The sequence below is a fragment of the Hyla sarda genome, unplaced genomic scaffold (assembly GCF_029499605.1).
Source record: "Hyla sarda isolate aHylSar1 unplaced genomic scaffold, aHylSar1.hap1 scaffold_551, whole genome shotgun sequence".
NCBI lineage: Eukaryota > Metazoa > Chordata > Amphibia > Anura > Hylidae > Hyla > Hyla sarda.
Window position 1 is genome coordinate 118,062 of NW_026610563.1, and position 25,108 is coordinate 143,169.

Sequence of the window (25,108 nt, forward strand, 5' to 3'; positions counted from 1 at the left end):
AACGTGTTACACTAAAAAAACGTGCACAAAGGATGCGGTCTATCGCAAGCCCTTCTCCGATAGGAGAGAGGCCCCCCAACAAACCTTACCCTTCGCCTCCGGACCAAATGGTACCTGCGAGGTTCCAGGTTCGATGTCCCTTTTCGCCGAAGCTACTAGGGGACCACAAATGCTCCCGGCATCCCCCTTGGCGTTAGCCAAGGTATCTGCCCGCAGAGCCGATTACGGTAGGTACCCTGCCAAAGCAGGAGTACCCGGGGTGTTTGCAGGGAGGTGCGGAACCTAATGGCCACACACACACCTCCCCTAGACCGCCAGGAGGGACACCCAGAAGGGCTACCGCATCCTGACCAATCCTGTGAACACACAACACGCAAAAGGTGACACAGTGAGACAAAAAAGAAATAAATAAGTGAATGTGTGCAGATATACTGCCCGGACATCCGGCCGGATCAATAAAAATTTCTCTGATCCTAGCCAGAAGGCCGGGAATCAAGAGGTGAGTGCCACAAGGTGAAGAGATTATGGTGCCCGTGCTTCAACTCAGTGAGTCTATTCTCCCAGTGAGTTTCGGCACCTCGGGGTCACCACTCCCCGAGGCACAAAAGTACCTCGGCTCTAGACCCTCTCAGCCTCATGGCGAGACCCGGAGGGAACAGGTCACATCGGGGCAGCCGTCGAGCTGATTCCTCAGAACCAGCCCCGGAAAGCCCTGGTACACCTGCATCCTCCATGCAGCACCCATCCCCACCAGCATGAAAACTGATAAGAACAGATACTACACTTGATCTTAGCCAAAAGGCCGAGAAGCGATAACCGTGAAAGGGGCGGGCCCAACAAGGTGCCCTTCATGGGCACTATCACTGCTTGCTGTCAGGGAGGCTGCCAGACAATTTTCCATGCACACTCTGGGCTGGGGGGCAGTCAACCACCAGTACACACAGCAGAACCTAAACCCATACCATTATTGCTAAGCAGCAAGACAGGGGCCCATTGCACTCCCACGGGGCCTTTTTAAATGCAATCCATAACCCGGATTTGCCAGGAACCCTTCTTACTCCTCCTACTTGCATGTGACACTGGGCTTAGGATCTGCATAGGAAACACACACACAAGCACACACCTACCTTTGTTGCCTGCAGATGCCTCCTTGGCTGTCCCCAAACGGTATCAAACCAACACCCACGGGAAGCTGTAAGCATAGAGGACATGCCTGCACCCCATTGGACTTACCTGTGTGGGTTAAACCCGGGTTATTTGACAACCTATGGCGGTGATGGTTCTGCTCAGGCAGAGCAGTGCTGATGCTCCTCATAAAGCTGTCGCTGCTGTGAAGGTTCTAGGTGACATCACAAATCCCTATGGTTACATACACAACAAAGCTGGGTTGTTGTTGTTTACACTCTGCAAGGCCTGTGGAAGTGAGTGACATCATAGCACTGTAGTTCTGAGGGTTCTAGATGGATGCAACAATCTCCTGTTGCTTCTATGAAGGCCATAATAGACGACATCACCAAACAGCTCCATAGTCACATACACAGCAAAGGAGAGATGTTGTTTACACCTAGTGATGTCAGTGGTATTGAGTGACATCACAGCACAGTGCTAAGGCTCCTGGGCCTGGACACAGCAGCGGCTGCAATATCTCAACGGAGAATACGTTTATATATATGTGTGTGTGTGCGCGTATATATATATATATATATATATATATATATATATATATATATTTCTCCGCCGAAATCACTTTTAAACCCATTTCCACCTTTTTTTCCCTTCTCTTCCTCTTACTTTTTTTTCACGTTTTTTTACGTTTTTCTCCTTTTCGCCTCTTTTCTGGGCGTATTATTCTTCTTTTTCTTCTTTTTTTTCGTCTAATGCATACCCCATCAGTGCAGCAATGCTTATTCAATACCGCCAGCAGATGGAGACACTGGGGGATAATTTTCTAAGGATTTATACTGATTTTTCCTGTCTGAATTTGTCGCACAGAAAGTTGCAGGCCAAATATGTGTGACATTTCTGCGACTTTAGCTTCTAGAGCATTTTTACAACATTATACATAGGTGCTGAATACATAAAAAGCGACTGTTCAGCGACAGACAAGTCGCATCGGCTGAAAGTAGGCCAGAATGTCAGTCCATGTTGGAGCAGGTTTAGATACAGTCTAAAGTATAGATCTCAAAGTCTGTGCACAGAATTTAGCAAGGGCCTCGCACCTTCTGATGCATCAGGTAGGTGCACAATAGCATAGCCTAACCCTCTGTACTTTGGTCTATATTGATGCGGGACATAGACAGCCAGCTGATGAGCAATCCATTAGTGCAATGGATGGCTGGAAGCATTTGTCTTTGCCTTTGCAATACCACAGAAGCAATGCATGGTCAATGTACAGCAATGACACACCTGTGTGAACAGCCAGGAGACCCCCCCCCCCCCCCCATGTTATGTTACATAGTTACATAGTTAGTACGGTCGAAAAAAGACATATGTCCATCAAGTTCAACCAGGGAATTAAGGGGTAGGGGTGTGGCGCGATATTGGGGAAGGGATGAGATTTTATATTTCTTCATAAGCATTAATCTTATTTTGTCAATTAGGAACATTCAGCACCCACCCGCTATCAAGGCAGCTGCCTATCATGTCATGCCCTACCTGCACAGGTGTGCTGGCTACTCAAATGATCCAATTAAGGAGGCCATTTAGTCAGCAGCAGCAGAAGTCCTGTGCCTGGACGCTCCAACAGCGGCCAGACACAAGCAGAAGCAGAAGCAGCAGAAGCAGCAGCAGCACCACCTTTTGTTTTTTGGCTGCAGCAGCAGCAAGGCCCACAGGGCTGGCTAGCTGGCTAGCCAGCAAGCAGGTAGCAATGAAAGTAGGAATCTTTCTTTTTAACCCTGTAAGGGGGTGGTGCACTGTACCCGAAGATACTGCCATATCGGGTCAATGCATAGGGCGACGGAAGCAAGCTTCGAAATCGGCCCCCGTTCTCAAAAATCCATTTAATATATGGTCCCCAGATAGGGGACGTATCAGATATTAAACTGATAAGAACAGATACTACACTTGATCTTAGCCAAAAGGCCGAGAAGCGATAACCGTGAAAGGGGCGGGCCCAACAAGGTGCCCTTCATGGGCACTATCACTGCTTGCTGTCAGGGAGGCTGCCAGACAATTTTCCATGCACACTCTGGGCTGGGGGGCAGTCAACCACCAGTACACACAGCAGAACCTAAACCCATACCATTATTGCTAAGCAGCAAGACAGGGGCCCATTGCACTCCCACGGGGCCTTTTTAAATGCAATCCATAACCCGGATTTGCCAGGAACCCTTCTTACTCCTCCTACTTGCATGTGACACTGGGCTTAGGATCTGCATAGGAAACACACACACAAGCACACACCTACCTTTGTTGCCTGCAGATGCCTCCTTGGCTGTCCCCAAACGGTATCAAACCAACACCCACGGGAAGCTGTAAGCATAGAGGACATGCCTGCACCCCATTGGACTTACCTGTGTGGGTTAAACCCGGGTTATTTGACAACCTATGGCGGTGATGGTTCTGCTCAGGCAGAGCAGTGCTGATGCTCCTCATAAAGCTGTCGCTGCTGTGAAGGTTCTAGGTGACATCACAAATCCCTATGGTTACATACACAACAAAGCTGGGTTGTTGTTGTTTACACTCTGCAAGGCCTGTGGAAGTGAGTGACATCATAGCACTGTAGTTCTGAGGGTTCTAGATGGATGCAACAATCTCCTGTTGCTTCTATGAAGGCCATAATAGACGACATCACCAAACAGCTCCATAGTCACATACACAGCAAAGGAGAGATGTTGTTTACACCTAGTGATGTCAGTGGTATTGAGTGACATCACAGCACAGTGCTAAGGCTCCTGGGCCTGGACACAGCAGCGGCTGCAATATCTCAACGGAGAATACGTTTATATATATGTGTGTGTGTGTGCGCGTATATATATATATATATATATATATATATATATATATATATATATATATTTCTCCGCCGAAATCACTTTTAAACCCATTTCCACCTTTTTTTCCCTTCTCTTCCTCTTACTTTTTTTTCACGTTTTTTTACGTTTTTCTCCTTTTCGCCTCTTTTCTGGGCGTATTATTCTTCTTTTTCTTCTTTTTTTTTCGTCTAATGCATACCCCATCAGTGCAGCAATGCTTATTCAATACCGCCAGCAGATGGAGACACTGGGGGATAATTTTCTAAGGATTTATACTGATTTTTCCTGTCTGAATTTGTCGCACAGAAAGTTGCAGGCCAAATATGTGTGACATTTCTGCGACTTTAGCTTCTAGAGCATTTTTACAACATTATACATAGGTGCTGAATACATAAAAAGCGACTGTTCAGCGACAGACAAGTCGCATCGGCTGAAAGTAGGCCAGAATGTCAGTCCATGTTGGAGCAGGTTTAGATACAGTCTAAAGTATAGATCTCAAAGTCTGTGCACAGAATTTAGCAAGGGCCTCGCACCTTCTGATGCATCAGGTAGGTGCACAATAGCATAGCCTAACCCTCTGTACTTTGGTCTATATTGATGCGGGACATAGACAGCCAGCTGATGAGCAATCCATTAGTGCAATGGATGGCTGGAAGCATTTGTCTTTGCCTTTGCAATACCACAGAAGCAATGCATGGTCAATGTACAGCAATGACACACCTGTGTGAACAGCCAGGAGACCCCCCCCCCCCCCCCCATGTTATGTTACATAGTTACATAGTTAGTACGGTCGAAAAAAGACATATGTCCATCAAGTTCAACCAGGGAATTAAGGAGTAGGGGTGTGGCGCGATATTGGGGAAGGGATGAGATTTTATATTTCTTCATAAGCATTAATCTTATTTTGTCAATTAGGAACATTCAGCACCCACCCGCTATCAAGGCAGCTGCCTATCATGTCATGCCCTACCTGCACAGGTGTGCTGGCTACTCAAATGATCCAATTAAGGAGGCCATTTAGTCAGCAGCAGCAGAAGTCCTGTGCCTGGACGCTCCAACAGCGGCCAGACACAAGCAGAAGCAGAAGCAGCAGAAGCAGCAGCAGCACCACCTTTTGTTTTTTGGCTGCAGCAGCAGCAAGGCCCACAGGGCTGGCTAGCTGGCTAGCCAGCAAGCAGGTAGCAATGAAAGTAGGAATCTTTCTTTTTAACCCTGTAAGGGGGTGGTGCACTGTACCCGAAGATACTGCCATATCGGGTCAATGCATAGGGCGACGGAAGCAAGCTTCGAAATCGGCCCCCGTTCTCAAAAATCCATTTAATATATGGTCCCCAGATAGGGGACGTATCAGATATTAAACTGATAAGAACAGATACTACACTTGATCTTAGCCAAAAGGCCGAGAAGCGATAACCGTGAAAGGGGCGGGCCCAACAAGGTGCCCTTCATGGGCACTATCACTGCTTGCTGTCAGGGAGGCTGCCAGACAATTTTCCATGCACACTCTGGGCTGGGGGGCAGTCAACCACCAGTACACACAGCAGAACCTAAACCCATACCATTATTGCTAAGCAGCAAGACAGGGGCCCATTGCACTCCCACGGGGCCTTTTTAAATGCAATCCATAACCCGGATTTGCCAGGAACCCTTCTTACTCCTCCTACTTGCATGTGACACTGGGCTTAGGATCTGCATAGGAAACACACACACAAGCACACACCTACGTTTGTTGCCTGCAGATGCCTCCTTGGCTGTCCCCAAACGGTATCAAACCAACACCCACGGGAAGCTGTAAGCATAGAGGACATGCCTGCACCCCATTGGACTTACCTGTGTGGGTTAAACCCGGGTTATTTGACAACCTATGGCGGTGATGGTTCTGCTCAGGCAGAGCAGTGCTGATGCTCCTCATAAAGCTGTCGCTGCTGTGAAGGTTCTAGGTGACATCACAAATCCCTATGGTTACATACACAACAAAGCTGGGTTGTTGTTGTTTACACTCTGCAAGGCCTGTGGAAGTGAGTGACATCATAGCACTGTAGTTCTGAGGGTTCTAGATGGATGCAACAATCTCCTGTTGCTTCTATGAAGGCCATAATAGACGACATCACCAAACAGCTCCATAGTCACATACACAGCAAAGGAGAGATGTTGTTTACACCTAGTGATGTCAGTGGTATTGAGTGACATCACAGCACAGTGCTAAGGCTCCTGGGCCTGGACACAGCAGTGGCTGCAATATCTCAACGGAGAATACGTTTATATATATGTGTGTGTGTGCGCGTATATATATATATATATATATATATATATATATATATATATATATATATATTTCTCCGCCGAAATCACTTTTAAACCCATTTCCACCTTTTTTTCCCTTCTCTTCCTCTTACTTTTTTTTCACGTTTTTTTACGTTTTTCTCCTTTTCGCCTCTTTTCTGGGCGTATTATTCTTCTTTTTCTTCTTTTTTTTCGTCTAATGCATACCCCATCAGTGCAGCAATGCTTATTCAATACCGCCAGCAGATGGAGACACTGGGGGATAATTTTCTAAGGATTTATACTGATTTTTCCTGTCTGAATTTGTCGCACAGAAAGTTGCAGGCCAAATATGTGTGACATTTCTGCGACTTTAGCTTCTAGAGCATTTTTACAACATTATACATAGGTGCTGAATACATAAAAAGCGACTGTTCAGCGACAGACAAGTCGCATCGGCTGAAAGTAGGCCAGAATGTCAGTCCATGTTGGAGCAGGTTTAGATACAGTCTAAAGTATAGATCTCAAAGTCTGTGCACAGAATTTAGCAAGGGCCTCGCACCTTCTGATGCATCAGGTAGGTGCACAATAGCATAGCCTAACCCTCTGTACTTTGGTCTATATTGATGCGGGACATAGACAGCCAGCTGATGACCAATCCATTAGTGCAATGGATGGCTGGAAGCATTTGTCTTTGCCTTTGCAATACCACAGAAGCAATGCATGGTCAATGTACAGCAATGACACACCTGTGTGAACAGCCAGGAGACCCCCCCCCCCATGTTATGTTACATAGTTACATAGTTAGTACGGTCGAAAAAAGACATATGTCCATCAAGTTCAACCAGGGAATTAAGGGGTAGGGGTGTGGCGCGATATTGGGGAAGGGATGAGATTTTATATTTCTTCATAAGCATTAATCTTATTTTGTCAATTAGGAACATTCAGCACCCACCCGCTATCAAGGCAGCTGCCTATCATGTCATGCCCTACCTGCACAGGTGTGCTGGCTACTCAAATGATCCAATTAAGGAGGCCATTTAGTCAGCAGCAGCAGAAGTCCTGTGCCTGGACGCTCCAACAGCGGCCAGACACAAGCAGAAGCAGAAGCAGCAGAAGCAGCAGCAGCACCACCTTTTGTTTTTTGGCTGCAGCAGCAGCAAGGCCCACAGGGCTGGCTAGCTGGCTAGCCAGCAAGCAGGTAGCAATGAAAGTAGGAATCTTTCTTTTTAACCCTGTAAGGGGGTGGTGCACTGTACCCGAAGATACTGCCATATCGGGTCAATGCATAGGGCGACGGAAGCAAGCTTCGAAATCGGCCCCCGTTCTCAAAAATCCATTTAATATATGGTCCCCAGATAGGGGACGTATCAGATATTAAACTGATAAGAACAGATACTACACTTGATCTTAGCCAAAAGGCCGAGAAGCGATAACCGTGAAAGGGGCGGGCCCAACAAGGTGCCCTTCATGGGCACTATCACTGCTTGCTGTCAGGGAGGCTGCCAGACAATTTTCCATGCACACTCTGGGCTGGGGGGCAGTCAACCACCAGTACACACAGCAGAACCTAAACCCATACCATTATTGCTAAGCAGCAAGACAGGGGCCCATTGCACTCCCACGGGGCCTTTTTAAATGCAATCCATAACCCGGATTTGCCAGGAACCCTTCTTACTCCTCCTACTTGCATGTGACACTGGGCTTAGGATCTGCATAGGAAACACACACACAAGCACACACCTACCTTTGTTGCCTGCAGATGCCTCCTTGGCTGTCCCCAAACGGTATCAAACCAACACCCACGGGAAGCTGTAAGCATAGAGGACATGCCTGCACCCCATTGGACTTACCTGTGTGGGTTAAACCCGGGTTATTTGACAACCTATGGCGGTGATGGTTCTGCTCAGGCAGAGCAGTGCTGATGCTCCTCATAAAGCTGTCGCTGCTGTGAAGGTTCTAGGTGACATCACAAATCCCTATGGTTACATACACAACAAAGCTGGGTTGTTGTTGTTTACACTCTGCAAGGCCTGTGGAAGTGAGTGACATCATAGCACTGTAGTTCTGAGGGTTCTAGATGGATGCAACAATCTCCTGTTGCTTCTATGAAGGCCATAATAGACGACATCACCAAACAGCTCCATAGTCACATACACAGCAAAGGAGAGATGTTGTTTACACCTAGTGATGTCAGTGGTATTGAGTGACATCACAGCACAGTGCTAAGGCTCCTGGGCCTGGACACAGCAGCGGCTGCAATATCTCAACGGAGAATACGTTTATATATATGTGTGTGTGTGCGCGTATATATATATATATATATATATATATATATATATATATATATATATATATATATATATTTCTCCGCCGAAATCACTTTTAAACCCATTTCCACCTTTTTTTCCCTTCTCTTCCTCTTACTTTTTTTTCACGTTTTTTTACGTTTTTCTCCTTTTCGCCTCTTTTCTGGGCGTATTATTCTTCTTTTTCTTCTTTTTTTTCGTCTAATGCATACCCCATCAGTGCAGCAATGCTTATTCAATACCGCCAGCAGATGGAGACACTGGGGGATAATTTTCTAAGGATTTATACTGATTTTTCCTGTCTGAATTTGTCGCACAGAAAGTTGCAGGCCAAATATGTGTGACATTTCTGCGACTTTAGCTTCTAGAGCATTTTTACAACATTATACATAGGTGCTGAATACATAAAAAGGGACTGTTCAGCGACAGACAAGTCGCATCGGCTGAAAGTAGGCCAGAATGTCAGTCCATGTTGGAGCAGGTTTAGATACAGTCTAAAGTATAGATCTCAAAGTCTGTGCACAGAATTTAGCAAGGGCCTCGCACCTTCTGATGCATCAGGTAGGTGCACAATAGCATAGCCTAACCCTCTGTACTTTGGTCTATATTGATGCGGGACATAGACAGCCAGCTGATGACCAATCCATTAGTGCAATGGATGGCTGGAAGCATTTGTCTTTGCCTTTGCAATACCACAGAAGCAATGCATGGTCAATGTACAGCAATGACACACCTGTGTGAACAGCCAGGAGACCCCCCCCCCCCCCCATGTTATGTTACATAGTTACATAGTTAGTACGGTCGAAAAAAGACATATGTCCATCAAGTTCAACCAGGGAATTAAGGGGTAGGGGTGTGGCGCGATATTGGGGAAGGGATGAGATTTTATATTTCTTCATAAGCATTAATCTTATTTTGTCAATTAGGAACATTCAGCACCCACCCGCTATCAAGGCAGCTGCCTATCATGTCATGCCCTACCTGCACAGGTGTGCTGGCTACTCAAATGATCCAATTAAGGAGGCCATTTAGTCAGCAGCAGCAGAAGTCCTGTGCCTGGACGCTCCAACAGCGGCCAGACACAAGCAGAAGCAGAAGCAGCAGAAGCAGCAGCAGCACCACCTTTTGTTTTTTGGCTGCAGCAGCAGCAAGGCCCACAGGGCTGGCTAGCTGGCTAGCCAGCAAGCAGGTAGCAATGAAAGTAGGAATCTTTCTTTTTAACCCTGTAAGGGGGTGGTGCACTGTACCCGAAGATACTGCCATATCGGGTCAATGCATAGGGCGACGGAAGCAAGCTTCGAAATCGGCCCCCGTTCTCAAAAATCCATTTAATATATGGTCCCCAGATAGGGGACGTATCAGATATTAAACTGATAAGAACAGATACTACACTTGATCTTAGCCAAAAGGCCGAGAAGCGATAACCGTGAAAGGGGCGGGCCCAACAAGGTGCCCTTCATGGGCACTATCACTGCTTGCTGTCAGGGAGGCTGCCAGACAATTTTCCATGCACACTCTGGGCTGGGGGGCAGTCAACCACCAGTACACACAGCAGAACCTAAACCCATACCATTATTGCTAAGCAGCAAGACAGGGGCCCATTGCACTCCCACGGGGCCTTTTTAAATGCAATCCATAACCCGGATTTGCCAGGAACCCTTCTTACTCCTCCTACTTGCATGTGACACTGGGCTTAGGATCTGCATAGGAAACACACACACAAGCACACACCTACCTTTGTTGCCTGCAGATGCCTCCTTGGCTGTCCCCAAACGGTATCAAACCAACACCCACGGGAAGCTGTAAGCATAGAGGACATGCCTGCACCCCATTGGACTTACCTGTGTGGGTTAAACCCGGGTTATTTGACAACCTATGGCGGTGATGGTTCTGCTCAGGCAGAGCAGTGCTGATGCTCCTCATAAAGCTGTCGCTGCTGTGAAGGTTCTAGGTGACATCACAAATCACTATGGTTACATACACAACAAAGCTGGGTTGTTGTTGTTTACACTCTGCAAGGCCTGTGGAAGTGAGTGACATCATAGCACTGTAGTTCTGAGGGTTCTAGATGGATGCAACAATCTCCTGTTGCTTCTATGAAGGCCATAATAGACGACATCACCAAACAGCTCCATAGTCACATACACAGCAAAGGAGAGATGTTGTTTACACCTAGTGATGTCAGTGGTATTGAGTGACATCACAGCACAGTGCTAAAGCTCCTGGGCCTGGACACAGCAGCGGCTGCAATATCTCAACGGAGAATACGTTTATATATATGTGTGTGTGTGCGCGTATATATATATATATATATATATATATATATATATATATATATATTTCTCCGCCGAAATCACTTTTAAACCCATTTCCACCTTTTTTTCCCTTCTCTTCCTCTTACTTTTTTTTCACGTTTTTTTACGTTTTTCTCCTTTTCGCCTCTTTTCTGGGCGTATTATTCTTCTTTTTCTTCTTTTTTTTCGTCTAATGCATACCCCATCAGTGCAGCAATGCTTATTCAATACCGCCAGCAGATGGAGACACTGGGGGATAATTTTCTAAGGATTTATACTGATTTTTCCTGTCTGAATTTGTCGCACAGAAAGTTGCAGGCCAAATATGTGTGACATTTCTGCGACTTTAGCTTCTAGAGCATTTTTACAACATTATACATAGGTGCTGAATACATAAAAAGGGACTGTTCAGCGACAGACAAGTCGCATCGGCTGAAAGTAGGCCAGAATGTCAGTCCATGTTGGAGCAGGTTTAGATACAGTCTAAAGTATAGATCTCAAAGTCTGTGCACAGAATTTAGCAAGGGCCTCGCACCTTCTGATGCATCAGGTAGGTGCACAATAGCATAGCCTAACCCTCTGTACTTTGGTCTATATTGATGCGGGACATAGACAGCCAGCTGATGACCAATCCATTAGTGCAATGGATGGCTGGAAGCATTTGTCTTTGCCTTTGCAATACCACAGAAGCAATGCATGGTCAATGTACAGCAATGACACACCTGTGTGAACAGCCAGGAGACCCCCCCCCCCCCCCATGTTATGTTACATAGTTACATAGTTAGTACGGTCGAAAAAAGACATATGTCCATCAAGTTCAACCAGGGAATTAAGGGGTAGGGGTGTGGCGCGATATTGGGGAAGGGATGAGATTTTATATTTCTTCATAAGCATTAATCTTATTTTGTCAATTAGGAACATTCAGCACCCACCCGCTATCAAGGCAGCTGCCTATCATGTCATCATGTCATGCCCTACCTGCACAGGTGTGCTGGCTACTCAAATGATCCAATTAAGGAGGCCATTTAGTCAGCAGCAGCAGAAGTCCTGTGCCTGGACGCTCCAACAGCGGCCAGACACAAGCAGAAGCAGAAGCAGCAGAAGCAGCAGCAGCACCACCTTTTGTTTTTTGGCTGCAGCAGCAGCAAGGCCCACAGGGCTGGCTAGCTGGCTAGCCAGCAAGCAGGTAGCAATGAAAGTAGGAATCTTTCTTTTTAACCCTGTAAGGGGGTGGTGCACTGTACCCGAAGATACTGCCATATCGGGTCAATGCATAGGGCGACGGAAGCAAGCTTCGAAATCGGCCCCCGTTCTCAAAAATCCATTTAATATATGGTCCCCAGATAGGGGACGTATCAGATATTAAACTGATAAGAACAGATACTACACTTGATCTTAGCCAAAAGGCCGAGAAGCGATAACCGTGAAAGGGGCGGGCCCAACAAGGTGCCCTTCATGGGCACTATCACTGCTTGCTGTCAGGGAGGCTGCCAGACAATTTTCCATGCACACTCTGGGCTGGGGGGCAGTCAACCACCAGTACACACAGCAGAACCTAAACCCATACCATTATTGCTAAGCAGCAAGACAGGGGCCCATTGCACTCCCACGGGGCCTTTTTAAATGCAATCCATAACCCGGATTTGCCAGGAACCCTTCTTACTCCTCCTACTTGCATGTGACACTGGGCTTAGGATCTGCATAGGAAACACACACACAAGCACACACCTACCTTTGTTGCCTGCAGATGCCTCCTTGGCTGTCCCCAAACGGTATCAAACCAACACCCACGGGAAGCTGTAAGCATAGAGGACATGCCTGCACCCCATTGGACTTACCTGTGTGGGTTAAACCCGGGTTATTTGACAACCTATGGCGGTGATGGTTCTGCTCAGGCAGAGCAGTGCTGATGCTCCTCATAAAGCTGTCGCTGCTGTGAAGGTTCTAGGTGACATCACAAATCCCTATGGTTACATACACAACAAAGCTGGGTTGTTGTTGTTTACACTCTGCAAGGCCTGTGGAAGTGAGTGACATCATAGCACTGTAGTTCTGAGGGTTCTAGATGGATGCAACAATCTCCTGTTGCTTCTATGAAGGCCATAATAGACGACATCACCAAACAGCTCCATAGTCACATACACAGCAAAGGAGAGATGTTGTTTACACCTAGTGATGTCAGTGGTATTGAGTGACATCACAGCACAGTGCTAAAGCTCCTGGGCCTGGACACAGCAGCGGCTGCAATATCTCAACGGAGAATACGTTTATATATATGTGTGTGTGTGCGCGTATATATATATATATATATATATATATATATATATATATATATTTCTCCGCCGAAATCACTTTTAAACCCATTTCCACCTTTTTTTCCCTTCTCTTCCTCTTACTTTTTTTTCACGTTTTTTTACGTTTTTCTCCTTTTCGCCTCTTTTCTGGGCGTATTATTCTTCTTTTTCTTCTTTTTTTTCGTCTAATGCATACCCCATCAGTGCAGCAATGCTTATTCAATACCGCCAGCAGATGGAGACACTGGGGGATAATTTTCTAAGGATTTATACTGATTTTTCCTGTCTGAATTTGTCGCACAGAAAGTTGCAGGCCAAATATGTGTGACATTTCTGCGACTTTAGCTTCTAGAGCATTTTTACAACATTATACATAGGTGCTGAATACATAAAAAGCGACTGTTCAGCGACAGACAAGTCGCATCGGCTGAAAGTAGGCCAGAATGTCAGTCCATGTTGGAGCAGGTTTAGATACAGTCTAAAGTATAGATCTCAAAGTCTGTGCACAGAATTTAGCAAGGGCCTCGCACCTTCTGATGCATCAGGTAGGTGCACAATAGCATAGCCTAACCCTCTGTACTTTGGTCTATATTGATGCGGGACATAGACAGCCAGCTGATGACCAATCCATTAGTGCAATGGATGGCTGGAAGCATTTGTCTTTGCCTTTGCAATACCACAGAAGCAATGCATGGTCAATGTACAGCAATGACACACCTGTGTGAACAGCCAGGAGACCCCCCCCCCCCATGTTATGTTACATAGTTACATAGTTAGTACGGTCGAAAAAAGACATATGTCCATCAAGTTCAACCAGGGAATTAAGGGGTAGGGGTGTGGCGCGATATTGGGGAAGGGATGAGATTTTATATTTCTTCATAAGCATTAATCTTATTTTGTCAATTAGGAACATTCAGCACCCACCCGCTATCAAGGCAGCTGCCTATCATGTCATGCCCTACCTGCACAGGTGTGCTGGCTACTCAAATGATCCAATTAAGGAGGCCATTTAGTCAGCAGCAGCAGAAGTCCTGTGCCTGGACGCTCCAACAGCGGCCAGACACAAGCAGAAGCAGAAGCAGCAGAAGCAGCAGCAGCACCACCTTTTGTTTTTTGGCTGCAGCAGCAGCAAGGCCCACAGGGCTGGCTAGCTGGCTAGCCAGCAAGCAGGTAGCAATGAAAGTAGGAATCTTTCTTTTTAACCCTGTAAGGGGGTGGTGCACTGTACCCGAAGATACTGCCATATCGGGTCAATGCATAGGGCGACGGAAACAAGCTTCGAAATCGGCCCCCGTTCTCAAAAATCCATTTAATATATGGTCCCCAGATAGGGGACGTATCAGATATTAAACTGATAAGAACAGATACTACACTTGATCTTAGCCAAAAGGCCGAGAAGCGATAACCGTGAAAGGGGCGGGCCCAACAAGGTGCCCTTCATGGGCACTATCACTGCTTGCTGTCAGGGAGGCTGCCAGACAATTTTCCATGCACACTCTGGGCTGGGGGGCAGTCAACCACCAGTACACACAGCAGAACCTAAACCCATACCATTATTGCTAAGCAGCAAGACAGGGGCCCATTGCACTCCCACGGGGCCTTTTTAAATGCAATCCATAACCCGGATTTGCCAGGAACCCTTCTTACTCCTCCTACTTGCATGTGACACTGGGCTTAGGATCTGCATAGGAAACACACACACAAGCACACACCTACCTTTGTTGCCTGCAGATGCCTCCTTGGCTGTCCCCAAACGGTATCAAACCAACACCCACGGGAAGCTGTAAGCATAGAGGACATGCCTGCACCCCATTGGACTTACCTGTGTGGGTTAAACCCGGGTTATTTGACAACCTATGGCGGTGATGGTTCTGCTCAGGCAGAGCAGTGCTGATGCTCCTCATAAAGCTGTCGCTGCTGTGAAGGTTCTAGGTGACATCACAAATCCCTATGGTTACATACACAACAAAGCTGGGTTGTTGTTGTTTACACTCTGCAAGGCCTGTGGAAGTGAGTGACATCATAGCACTGTAGTTCTGAGGGTTCTAGATGGATGCAACAATCTCCTGTTGCTTCTATGAAGGCCATAATAGACGACATCACCAAACAGCTCCATAGTCACATACACAGCAAAGGAGAGATGTTGTTTACACCTAGTGATGTCAGTGGTATTGAGTGACATCACAGCACAGTGCTAAGGCTCCTGGGCCTGGACACAGCAGCGGCTGCAATATCTCAACGGAGAATACGTTTATATATATGTGTGTGTGTGCGCGTATATATATATATATATATATATATATATATATATATATATATATATTTCTCCGCCGAAATCACTTTTAAACCCATTTCCACCTTTTTTTCCCTTCTCTTCCTCTTACTTTTTTTTCACGTTTTTTTACGTTTTTCTCCTTTTCGCCTCTTTTCTGGGCGTATTATTCTTCTTTTTCTTCTTTTTTTTCGTCTAATGCATACCCCATCAGTGCAGCAATGCTTATTCAATACCGCCAGCAGATGGAGACACTGGGGGATAATTTTCTAAGGATTTATACTGATTTTTCCTGTCTGAATTTGTCGCACAGAAAGTTGCAGGCCAAATATGTGTGACATTTCTGCGACTTTAGCTTCTAGAGCATTTTTACAACATTATACATAGGTGCTGAATACATAAAAAGCGACTGTTCAGCGACAGACAAGTCGCATCGGCTGAAAGTAGGCCAGAATGTCAGTCCATGTTGGAGCAGGTTTAGATACAGTCTAAAGTATAGATCTCAAAGTCTGTGCACAGAATTTAGCAAGGGCCTCGCACCTTCTGATGCATCAGGTAGGTGCACAATAGCATAGCCTAACCCTCTGTACTTTGGTCTATATTGATGCGGGACATAGACAGCCAGCTGATGACCAATCCATTAGTGCAATGGATGGCTGGAAGCATTTGTCTTTGCCTTTGCAATACCACAGAAGCAATGCATGGTCAATGTACAGCAATGACACACCTGTGTGAACAGCCAGGAGACCCCCCCCCCCCCCCATGTTATGTTACATAGTTACATAGTTAGTACGGTCGAAAAAAGACATATGTCCATCAAGTTCAACCAGGGAATTAAGGGGTAGGGGTGTGGCGCGATATTGGGGAAGGGATGAGATTTTATATTTCTTCATAAGCATTAATCTTATTTTGTCAATTAGGAACATTCAGCACCCACCCGCTATCAAGGCAGCTGCCTATCATGTCATGCCCTACCTGCACAGGTGTGCTGGCTACTCAAATGATCCAATTAAGGAGGCCATTTAGTCAGCAGCAGCAGAAGTCCTGTGCCTGGACGCTCCAACAGCAGCCAGACACAAGCAGAAGCAGAAGCAGCAGCAGCACCACCTTTTGTTTTTTGGCTGCAGCAGCAGCAAGGCCCACAGGGCTGGCTAGCTGGCTAGCCAGCAAGCAGGTAGCAATGAAAGTAGGAATCTTTCTTTTTAACCCTGTAAGGGGGTGGTGCACTGTACCCGAAGATACTGCCATATCGGGTCAATGCATAGGGCGACGGAAGCAAGCTTCGAAATCGGCCCCCGTTCTCAAAAATCCATTTAATATATGGTCCCCAGATAGGGGACGTATCAGATATTAAACTGATAAGAACAGATACTACACTTGATCTTAGCCAAAAGGCCGAGAAGCGATAACCGTGAAAGGGGCGGGCCCAACAAGGTGCCCTTCATGGGCACTATCACTGCTTGCTGTCAGGGAGGCTGCCAGACAATTTTCCATGCACACTCTGGGCTGGGGGGCAGTCAACCACCAGTACACACAGCAGAACCTAAACCCATACCATTATTGCTAAGCAGCAAGACAGGGGCCCATTGCACTCCCACGGGGCCTTTTTAAATGCAATCCATAACCCGGATTTGCCAGGAACCCTTCTTACTCCTCCTACTTGCATGTGACACTGGGCTTAGGATCTGCATAGGAAACACACACACAAGCACACACCTACCTTTGTTGCCTGCAGATGCCTCCTTGGCTGTCCCCAAACGGTATCAAACCAACACCCACGGGAAGCTGTAAGCATAGAGGACATGCCTGCACCCCATTGGACTTACCTGTGTGGGTTAAACCCGGGTTATTTGACAACCTATGGCGGTGATGGTTCTGCTCAGGCAGAGCAGTGCTGATGCTCCTCATAAAGCTGTCGCTGCTGTGAAGGTTCTAGGTGACATCACAAATCCCTATGGTTACATACACAACAAAGCTGGGTTGTTGTTGTTTACACTCTGCAAGGCCTGTGGAAGTGAGTGACATCATAGCACTGTAGTTCTGAGGGTTCTAGATGGATGCAACAATCTCCTGTTGCTTCTATGAAGGCCATAATAGACGACATCACCAAACAGCTCCATAGTCACATACACAGCAAAGGAGAGATGTTGTTTACACCTAGTGATGTCAGTGGTATTGAGTGACATCACAGCACAGTGCTAAGGCTCCTGGGCCTGGACACAGCAGCGGCTGCAATATCTCAACGGAGAATACGTTTATATATATGTGTGTGTGTGCGCGTATATATATATATATATATATATATATATATATATATATATATATTTCTCCGCCGAAATCACTTTTAAACCCATTTCCACCTTTTTTTCCCTTCTCTTCCTCTTACTTTTTTTTCACGTTTTTTTACGTTTTTCTCCTTTTCGCCTCTTTTCTGGGCGTATTATTCTTCTTTTTCTTCTTTTTTTTCGTCTAATGCATACCCCATCAGTGCAGCAATGCTTATTCAATACCGCCAGCAGATGGAGACACTGGGGGATAATTTTCTAAGGATTTATACTGATTTTTCCTGTCTGAATTTGTCGCACAGAAAGTTGCAGGCCAAATATGTGTGACATTTCTGCGACTTTAGCTTCTAGAGCATTTTTACAACATTATACATAGGTGCTGAATACATAAAAAGCGACTGTTCAGCGACAGACAAGTCGCATCGGCTGAAAGTAGGCCAGAATGTCAGTCCATGTTGGAGCAGGTTTAGATACAGTCTAAAGTATAGATCTCAAAGTCTGTGCACAGAATTTAGCAAGGGCCTCGCACCTTCTGATGCATCAGGTAGGTGCACAATAGCATAGCCTAACCCTCTGTACTTTGGTCTATATTGATGTGGGACATAGACAGCCAGCTGATGACCAATCCATTAGTGCAATGGATGGCTGGAAGCATTTGTCTTTGCCTTTGCAATACCACAGAAGCAATGCATGGTCAATGTACAGCAATGACACACCTGTGTGAACAGCCAGGAGACCCCCCCCCCCCCATGTTATGTTACATAGTTACATAGTTAGTACGGTCGAAAAAAGACATATGTCCATCAAGTTCAACCAGGGAATTAAGGGGTAGGGGTGTGGCGCGATATTGGGGAAGGGATGAGATTTTATATTTCTTCATAAGCATTAATCTTATTTTGTCAATTAGGAACATTCAGCACCCACCCGCTATCAAGGCAGCTGCCTATCATGTCATGCCCTACCTGCACAGGTGTGCTGGCTACTCAAATGATCCAATTAAGGAGGCCATTTAGTCAGCAGCAGCAGAAGTCCTGTGCCTGGACGCTCCAACAGCGGCCAGACACAAACAGAAGCAGAAGCAGCAGAAGCAGCAGCAGCACCACCTTTTGTTTTTTGGCTGCAGCAGCAGCAAGGCCCACAGGGCTGGCTAGCTGGCTAGCCAGCAAGCAGGTAGCAATGAAAGTAGGAATCTTTCTTTTTAACCCTGTAAGGGGGTGGTGCACTGTACCCGAAGATACTGCCATATCGGGTCAATGCATAGGGCGACGGAAGCAAGCTTCGAAATCGGCCCCCGTTCTCAAAAATCCATTTAATATATGGTCCCCAGATAGGGGACGTATCAGATATTAAACTGATAAGAACAGATACTACACTTGATCTTAGCCAAAAGGCCGAGAAGCGATAACCGTGAAAGGGGCGGGCCCAACAAGGTGCCCTTCATGGGCACTATCACTGCTTGCTGTCAGGGAGGCTGCCAGACAATTTTCCATGCACACTCTGGGCTGGGGGGCAGTCAACCACCAGTACACACAGCAGAACCTAAACCCATACCATTATTGCTAAGCAGCAAGACAGGGGCCCATTGCACTCCCACGGGGCCTTTTTAAATGCAATCCATAACCCGGATTTGCCAGGAACCCTTCTTACTCCTCCTACTTGCATGTGACACTGGGCTTAGGATCTGCATAGGAAACACACACACAAGCACACACCTACCTTTGTTGCCTGCAGATGCCTCCTTGGCTGTCCCCAAACGGTATCAAACCAACACCCACGGGAAGCTGTAAGCATAGAGGACATGCCTGCACCCCATTGGACTTACCTGTGTGGGTTAAACCCGGGTTATTTGACAACCTATGGCGGTGATGGTTCTGCTCAGGCAGAGCAGTGCTGATGCTCCTCATAAAGCTGTCGCTGCTGTGAAGGTTCTAGGTGACATCACAAATCCCTATGGTTACATACACAACAAAGCTGGGTTGTTGTTGTTTACACTCTGCAAGGCCTGTGGAAGTGAGTGACATCATAGCACTGTAGTTCTGAGGGTTCTAGATGGATGCAACAATCTCCTGTTGCTTCTATGAAGGCCATAATAGACGACATCACCAAACAGCTCCATAGTCACATACACAGCAAAGGAGAGATGTTGTTTACACCTAGTGATGTCAGTGGTATTGAGTGACATCACAGCACAGTGCTAAGGCTCCTGGGCCTGGACACAGCAGCGGCTGCAATATCTCAACGGAGAATACGTTTATATATATGTGTGTGTGTGCGCGTATATATATATATATATATATATATATATATATATATATATATATTTCTCCGCCGAAATCACTTTTAAACCCATTTCCACCTTTTTTTCCCTTCTCTTCCTCTTACTTTTTTTTCACGTTTTTTTACGTTTTTCTCCTTTTCGCCTCTTTTCTGGGCGTATTATTCTTCTTTTTCTTCTTTTTTTTCGTCTAATGCATACCCCATCAGTGCAGCAATGCTTATTCAATACCGCCAGCAGATGGAGACACTGGGGGATAATTTTCTAAGGATTTATACTGATTTTTCCTGTCTGAATTTGTCGCACAGAAAGTTGCAGGCCAAATATGTGTGACATTTCTGCGACTTTAGCTTCTAGAGCATTTTTACAACATTATACATAGGTGCTGAATACATAAAAAGCGACTGTTCAGCGACAGACAAGTCGCATCGGCTGAAAGTAGGCCAGAATGTCAGTCCATGTTGGAGCAGGTTTAGATACAGTCTAAAGTATAGATCTCAAAGTCTGTGCACAGAATTTAGCAAGGGCCTCGCACCTTCTGATGCATCAGGTAGGTGCACAATAGCATAGCCTAACCCTCTGTATTTTGGTCTATATTGATGCGGGACATAGACAGCCAGCTGATGACCAATCCATTAGTGCAATGGATGGCTGGAAGCATTTGTCTTTGCCTTTGCAATACCACAGAAGCAATGCATGGTCAATGTACAGCAATGACACACCTGTGTGAACAGCCAGGAGACCCCCCCCCCCACGTTATGTTACATAGTTACATAGTTAGTACGGTCGAAAAAAGACATATGTCCATCAAGTTCAACCAGGGAATTAAGGGGTAGGGGTGTGGCGCGATATTGGGGAAGGGATGAGATTTTATATTTCTTCATAAGCATTAATCTTATTTTGTCAATTAGGAACATTCAGCACCCACCCGCTATCAAGGCAGCTGCCTATCATGTCATGCCCTACCTGCACAGGTGTGCTGGCTACTCAAATGATCCAATTAAGGAGGCCATTTAGTCAGCAGCAGCAGAAGTCCTGTGCCTGGACGCTCCAACAGCGGCCAGACACAAGCAGAAGCAGCAGAAGCAGCAGCAGCACCACCTTTTGTTTTTTGGCTGCAGCAGCAGCAAGGCCCACAGGGCTGGCTAGCTGGCTAGCCAGCAAGCAGGTAGCAATGAAAGTAGGAATCTTTCTTTTTAACCCTGTAAGGGGGTGGTGCACTGTACCCGAAGATACTGCCATATCGGGTCAATGCATAGGGCGACGGAAGCAAGCTTCGAAATCGGCCCCCGTTCTCAAAAATCCATTTAATATATGGTCCCCAGATAGGGGACGTATCAGATATTAAACTGATAAGAACAGATACTACACTTGATCTTAGCCAAAAGGCCGATAAGCGATAACCGTGAAAGGGGCGGGCCCAACAAGGTGCCCTTCATGGGCACTATCACTGCTTGCTGTCAGGGAGGCTGCCAGACAATTTTCCATGCACACTCTGGGCTGGGGGGCAGTCAACCACCAGTACACACAGCAGAACCTAAACCCATACCATTATTGCTAAGCAGCAAGACAGGGGCCCATTGCACTCCCACGGGGCCTTTTTAAATGCAATCCATAACCCGGATTTGCCAGGAACCCTTCTTACTCCTCCTACTTGCATGTGACACTGGGCTTAGGATCTGCATAGGAAACACACACACAAGCACACACCTACCTTTGTTGCCTGCAGATGCCTCCTTGGCTGTCCCCAAACGGTATCAAACCAACACCCACGGGAAACTGTAAGCATAGAGGACATGCCTGCACCCCATTGGACTTACCTGTGTGGGTTAAACCCGGGTTATTTGACAACCTATGGCGGTGATGGTTCTGCTCAGGCAGAGCAGTGCTGATGCTCCTCATAAAGCTGTCGCTGCTGTGAAGGTTCTAGGTGACATCACAAATCCCTATGGTTACATACACAACAAAGCTGGGTTGTTGTTGTTTACACTCTGCAAGGCCTGTGGAAGTGAGTGACATCATAGCACTGTAGTTCTGAGGGTTCTAGATGGATGCAACAATCTCCTGTTGCTTCTATGAAGGCCATAATAGACGACATCACCAAACAGCTCCATAGTCACATACACAGCAAAGGAGAGATGTTGTTTACACCTAGTGATGTCAGTGGTATTGAGTGACATCACAGCACAGTGCTAAGGCTCCTGGGCCTGGACACAGCAGCGGCTGCAATATCTCAACGGAGAATACGTTTATATATATGTGTGTGTGTGCGCGTATATCTATATATATATATATATATATATATATATATATATATATATATATATTTCTCCGCCGAAATCACTTTTAAACCCATTTCCACCTTTTTTTCCCTTCTCTTCCTCTTACTTTTTTTTCACGTTTTTTTACGTTTTTCTCCTTTTCGCCTCTTTTCTGGGCGTATTATTCTTCTTTTTCTTCTTTTTTTTCGTCTAATGCATACCCCATCAGTGCAGCAATGCTTATTCAATACCGCCAGCAGATGGAGACACTGGGGGATAATTTTCTAAGGATTTATACTGATTTTTCCTGTCTGAATTTGTCGCACAGAAAGTTGCAGGCCAAATATGTGTGACATTTCTGCGACTTTAGCTTCTAGAGCATTTTTACAACATTATACATAGGTGCTGAATACATAAAAAGCGACTGTTCAGCGACAGACAAGTCGCATCGGCTGAAAGTAGGCCAGAATGTCAGTCCATGTTGGAGCAGGTTTAGATACAGTCTAAAGTATAGATCTCAAAGTCTGTGCACAGAATTTAGCAAGGGCCTCGCACCTTCTGATGCATCAGGTAGGTGCACAATAGCATAGCCTAACCCTCTGTACTTTGGTCTATATTGATGCGGGACATAGACAGCCAGCTGATGACCAATCCATTAGTGCAATGGATGGCTGGAAGCATTTGTCTTTGCCTTTGCAATACCACAGAAGCAATGCATGGTCAATGTACAGCAATGACACACCTGTGTGAACAGCCAGGAGACCCCCCCCCCCATGTTATGTTACATAGTTACATAGTTAGTATGGTCGAAAAAAGACATATGTCCATCAAGTTCAACCAGGGAATTAAGGGGTAGGGGTGTGGCGCGATATTGGGGAAGGGATGAGATTTTATATTTCTTCATAAGCATTAATCTTATTTTGTCAATTAGGAACATTCAGCACCCACCCGCTATCAAGGCAGCTGCCTATCATGTCATGCCCTACCTGCACAGGTGTGCTGGCTACTCAAATGATCCAATTAAGGAGGCAATTTAGTCAGCAGCAGCAGAAGTCCTGTGCCTGGACGCTCCAACAGCGGCCAGACACAAGCAGAAGCAGAAGCAGCAGAAGCAGCAGCAGCACCACCTTTTGTTTTTTGGCTGCAGCAGCAGCAAGGCCCACAGGGCTGGCTAGCTGGCTAGCCAGCAAGCAGGTAGCAATGAAAGTAGGAATCTTTCTTTTTAACCCTGTAAGGGGGTGGTGCACTGTACCCGAAGATACTGCCATATCGGGTCAATGCATAGGGCGACGGAAGCAAGCTTCGAAATCGGCCCCCGTTCTCAAAAATCCATTTAATATATGGTCCCCAGATAGGGGACGTATCAGATATTAAACTGATAAGAACAGATACTACACTTGATCTTAGCCAAAAGGCCGAGAAGCGATAACCGTGAAAGGGGCGGGCCCAACAAGGTGCCCTTCATGGGCACTATCACTGCTTGCTGTCAGGGAGGCTGCCAGACAATTTTCCATGCACACTCTGGGCTGGGGGGCAGTCAACCACCAGTACACACAGCAGAACCTAAACCCATACCATTATTGCTAAGCAGCAAGACAGGGGCCCATTGCACTCCCACGGGGCCTTTTTAAATGCAATCCATAACCCGGATTTGCCAGGAACCCTTCTTACTCCTCCTACTTGCATGTGACACTGGGCTTAGGATCTGCATAGGAAACACACACACAAGCACACACCTACCTTTGTTGCCTGCAGATGCCTCCTTGGCTGTCCCCAAACGGTATCAAACCAACACCCACGGGAAGCTGTAAGCATAGAGGACATGCCTGCACCCCATTGGACTTACCTGTGTGGGTTAAACCCGGGTTATTTGACAACCTATGGCGGTGATGGTTCTGCTCAGGCAGAGCAGTGCTGATGCTCCTCATAAAGCTGTCGCTGCTGTGAAGGTTCTAGGTGACATCACAAATCCCTATGGTTACATACACAACAAAGCTGGGTTGTTGTTGTTTACACTCTGCAAGGCCTGTGGAAGTGAGTGACATCATAGCACTGTAGTTCTGAGGGTTCTAGATGGATGCAACAATCTCCTGTTGCTTCTATGAAGGCCATAATAGACGACATCACCAAACAGCTCCATAGTCACATACACAGCAAAGGAGAGATGTTGTTTACACCTAGTGATGTCAGTGGTATTGAGTGACATCACAGCACAGTGCTAAGGCTCCTGGGCCTGGACACAGCAGCGGCTGCAATATCTCAACGGAGAATACGTTTATATATATGTGTGTGTGTGCGCGTATATCTATATATATATATATATATATATATATATATATATATATATATATATATTTCTCCGCCGAAATCACTTTTAAACCCATTTCCACCTTTTTTTCCCTTCTCTTCCTCTTACTTTTTTTTCACGTTTTTTTACGTTTTTCTCCTTTTCGCCTCTTTTCTGGGCGTATTATTCTTCTTTTTCTTCTTTTTTTTCGTCTAATGCATACCCCATCAGTGCAGCAATGCTTATTCAATACCGCCAGCAGATGGAGACACTGGGGGATAATTTTCTAAGGATTTATACTGATTTTTCCTGTCTGAATTTGTCGCACAGAAAGTTGCAGGCCAAATATGTGTGACATTTCTGCGACTTTAGCTTCTAGAGCATTTTTACAACATTATACATAGGTGCTGAATACATAAAAAGCGACTGTTCAGCGACAGACAAGTCGCATCGGCTGAAAGTAGGCCAGAATGTCAGTCCATGTTGGAGCAGGTTTAGATACAGTCTAAAGTATAGATCTCAAAGTCTGTGCACAGAATTTAGCAAGGGCCTCGCACCTTCTGATGCATCAGGTAGGTGCACAATAGCATAG

The 25,108-nt window shown here is 46.1% G+C and overlaps 10 non-coding genes and 1 pseudogene across 10 annotated transcripts; all 11 read right to left on the reverse strand.

Annotated features, from left to right (window-relative positions):
• Window positions 1-654: 654 nt before the first annotated feature.
• LOC130339715 (U2 spliceosomal RNA) lies at window positions 655-814 on the reverse strand (annotated as a pseudogene).
• A 2,091-nt stretch (window positions 815-2,905) lies between these two features.
• On the reverse strand, window positions 2,906-3,096 carry LOC130339738 (U2 spliceosomal RNA). Its single transcript, XR_008880032.1, has one exon. It is a non-coding gene; the product is annotated as a U2 spliceosomal RNA (small nuclear RNA).
• A 2,101-nt stretch (window positions 3,097-5,197) lies between these two features.
• On the reverse strand, window positions 5,198-5,388 carry LOC130339740 (U2 spliceosomal RNA). Its single transcript, XR_008880034.1, has one exon. It is a non-coding gene; the product is annotated as a U2 spliceosomal RNA (small nuclear RNA).
• A 2,094-nt stretch (window positions 5,389-7,482) lies between these two features.
• Window positions 7,483-7,673, reverse strand: LOC130339741 (U2 spliceosomal RNA). The gene has a single exon (XR_008880035.1). It is a non-coding gene; the product is annotated as a U2 spliceosomal RNA (small nuclear RNA).
• A 2,106-nt stretch (window positions 7,674-9,779) lies between these two features.
• Window positions 9,780-9,970, reverse strand: LOC130339742 (U2 spliceosomal RNA). Its single transcript, XR_008880036.1, has one exon. It is a non-coding gene; the product is annotated as a U2 spliceosomal RNA (small nuclear RNA).
• Window positions 9,971-12,070: 2,100 nt separating this feature from the next.
• Window positions 12,071-12,261, reverse strand: LOC130339743 (U2 spliceosomal RNA). The gene has a single exon (XR_008880037.1). It is a non-coding gene; the product is annotated as a U2 spliceosomal RNA (small nuclear RNA).
• Window positions 12,262-14,348: 2,087 nt separating this feature from the next.
• Window positions 14,349-14,539, reverse strand: LOC130339695 (U2 spliceosomal RNA). Its single transcript, XR_008880003.1, has one exon. It is a non-coding gene; the product is annotated as a U2 spliceosomal RNA (small nuclear RNA).
• Window positions 14,540-16,624: 2,085 nt separating this feature from the next.
• Window positions 16,625-16,815, reverse strand: LOC130339744 (U2 spliceosomal RNA). Its single transcript, XR_008880038.1, has one exon. It is a non-coding gene; the product is annotated as a U2 spliceosomal RNA (small nuclear RNA).
• Window positions 16,816-18,905: 2,090 nt separating this feature from the next.
• On the reverse strand, window positions 18,906-19,096 carry LOC130339746 (U2 spliceosomal RNA). Its single transcript, XR_008880039.1, has one exon. It is a non-coding gene; the product is annotated as a U2 spliceosomal RNA (small nuclear RNA).
• A 2,082-nt stretch (window positions 19,097-21,178) lies between these two features.
• Window positions 21,179-21,369, reverse strand: LOC130339697 (U2 spliceosomal RNA). Its single transcript, XR_008880005.1, has one exon. It is a non-coding gene; the product is annotated as a U2 spliceosomal RNA (small nuclear RNA).
• A 2,096-nt stretch (window positions 21,370-23,465) lies between these two features.
• LOC130339747 (U2 spliceosomal RNA) lies at window positions 23,466-23,656 on the reverse strand. The gene has a single exon (XR_008880040.1). It is a non-coding gene; the product is annotated as a U2 spliceosomal RNA (small nuclear RNA).
• Window positions 23,657-25,108: the final 1,452 nt, after the last annotated feature.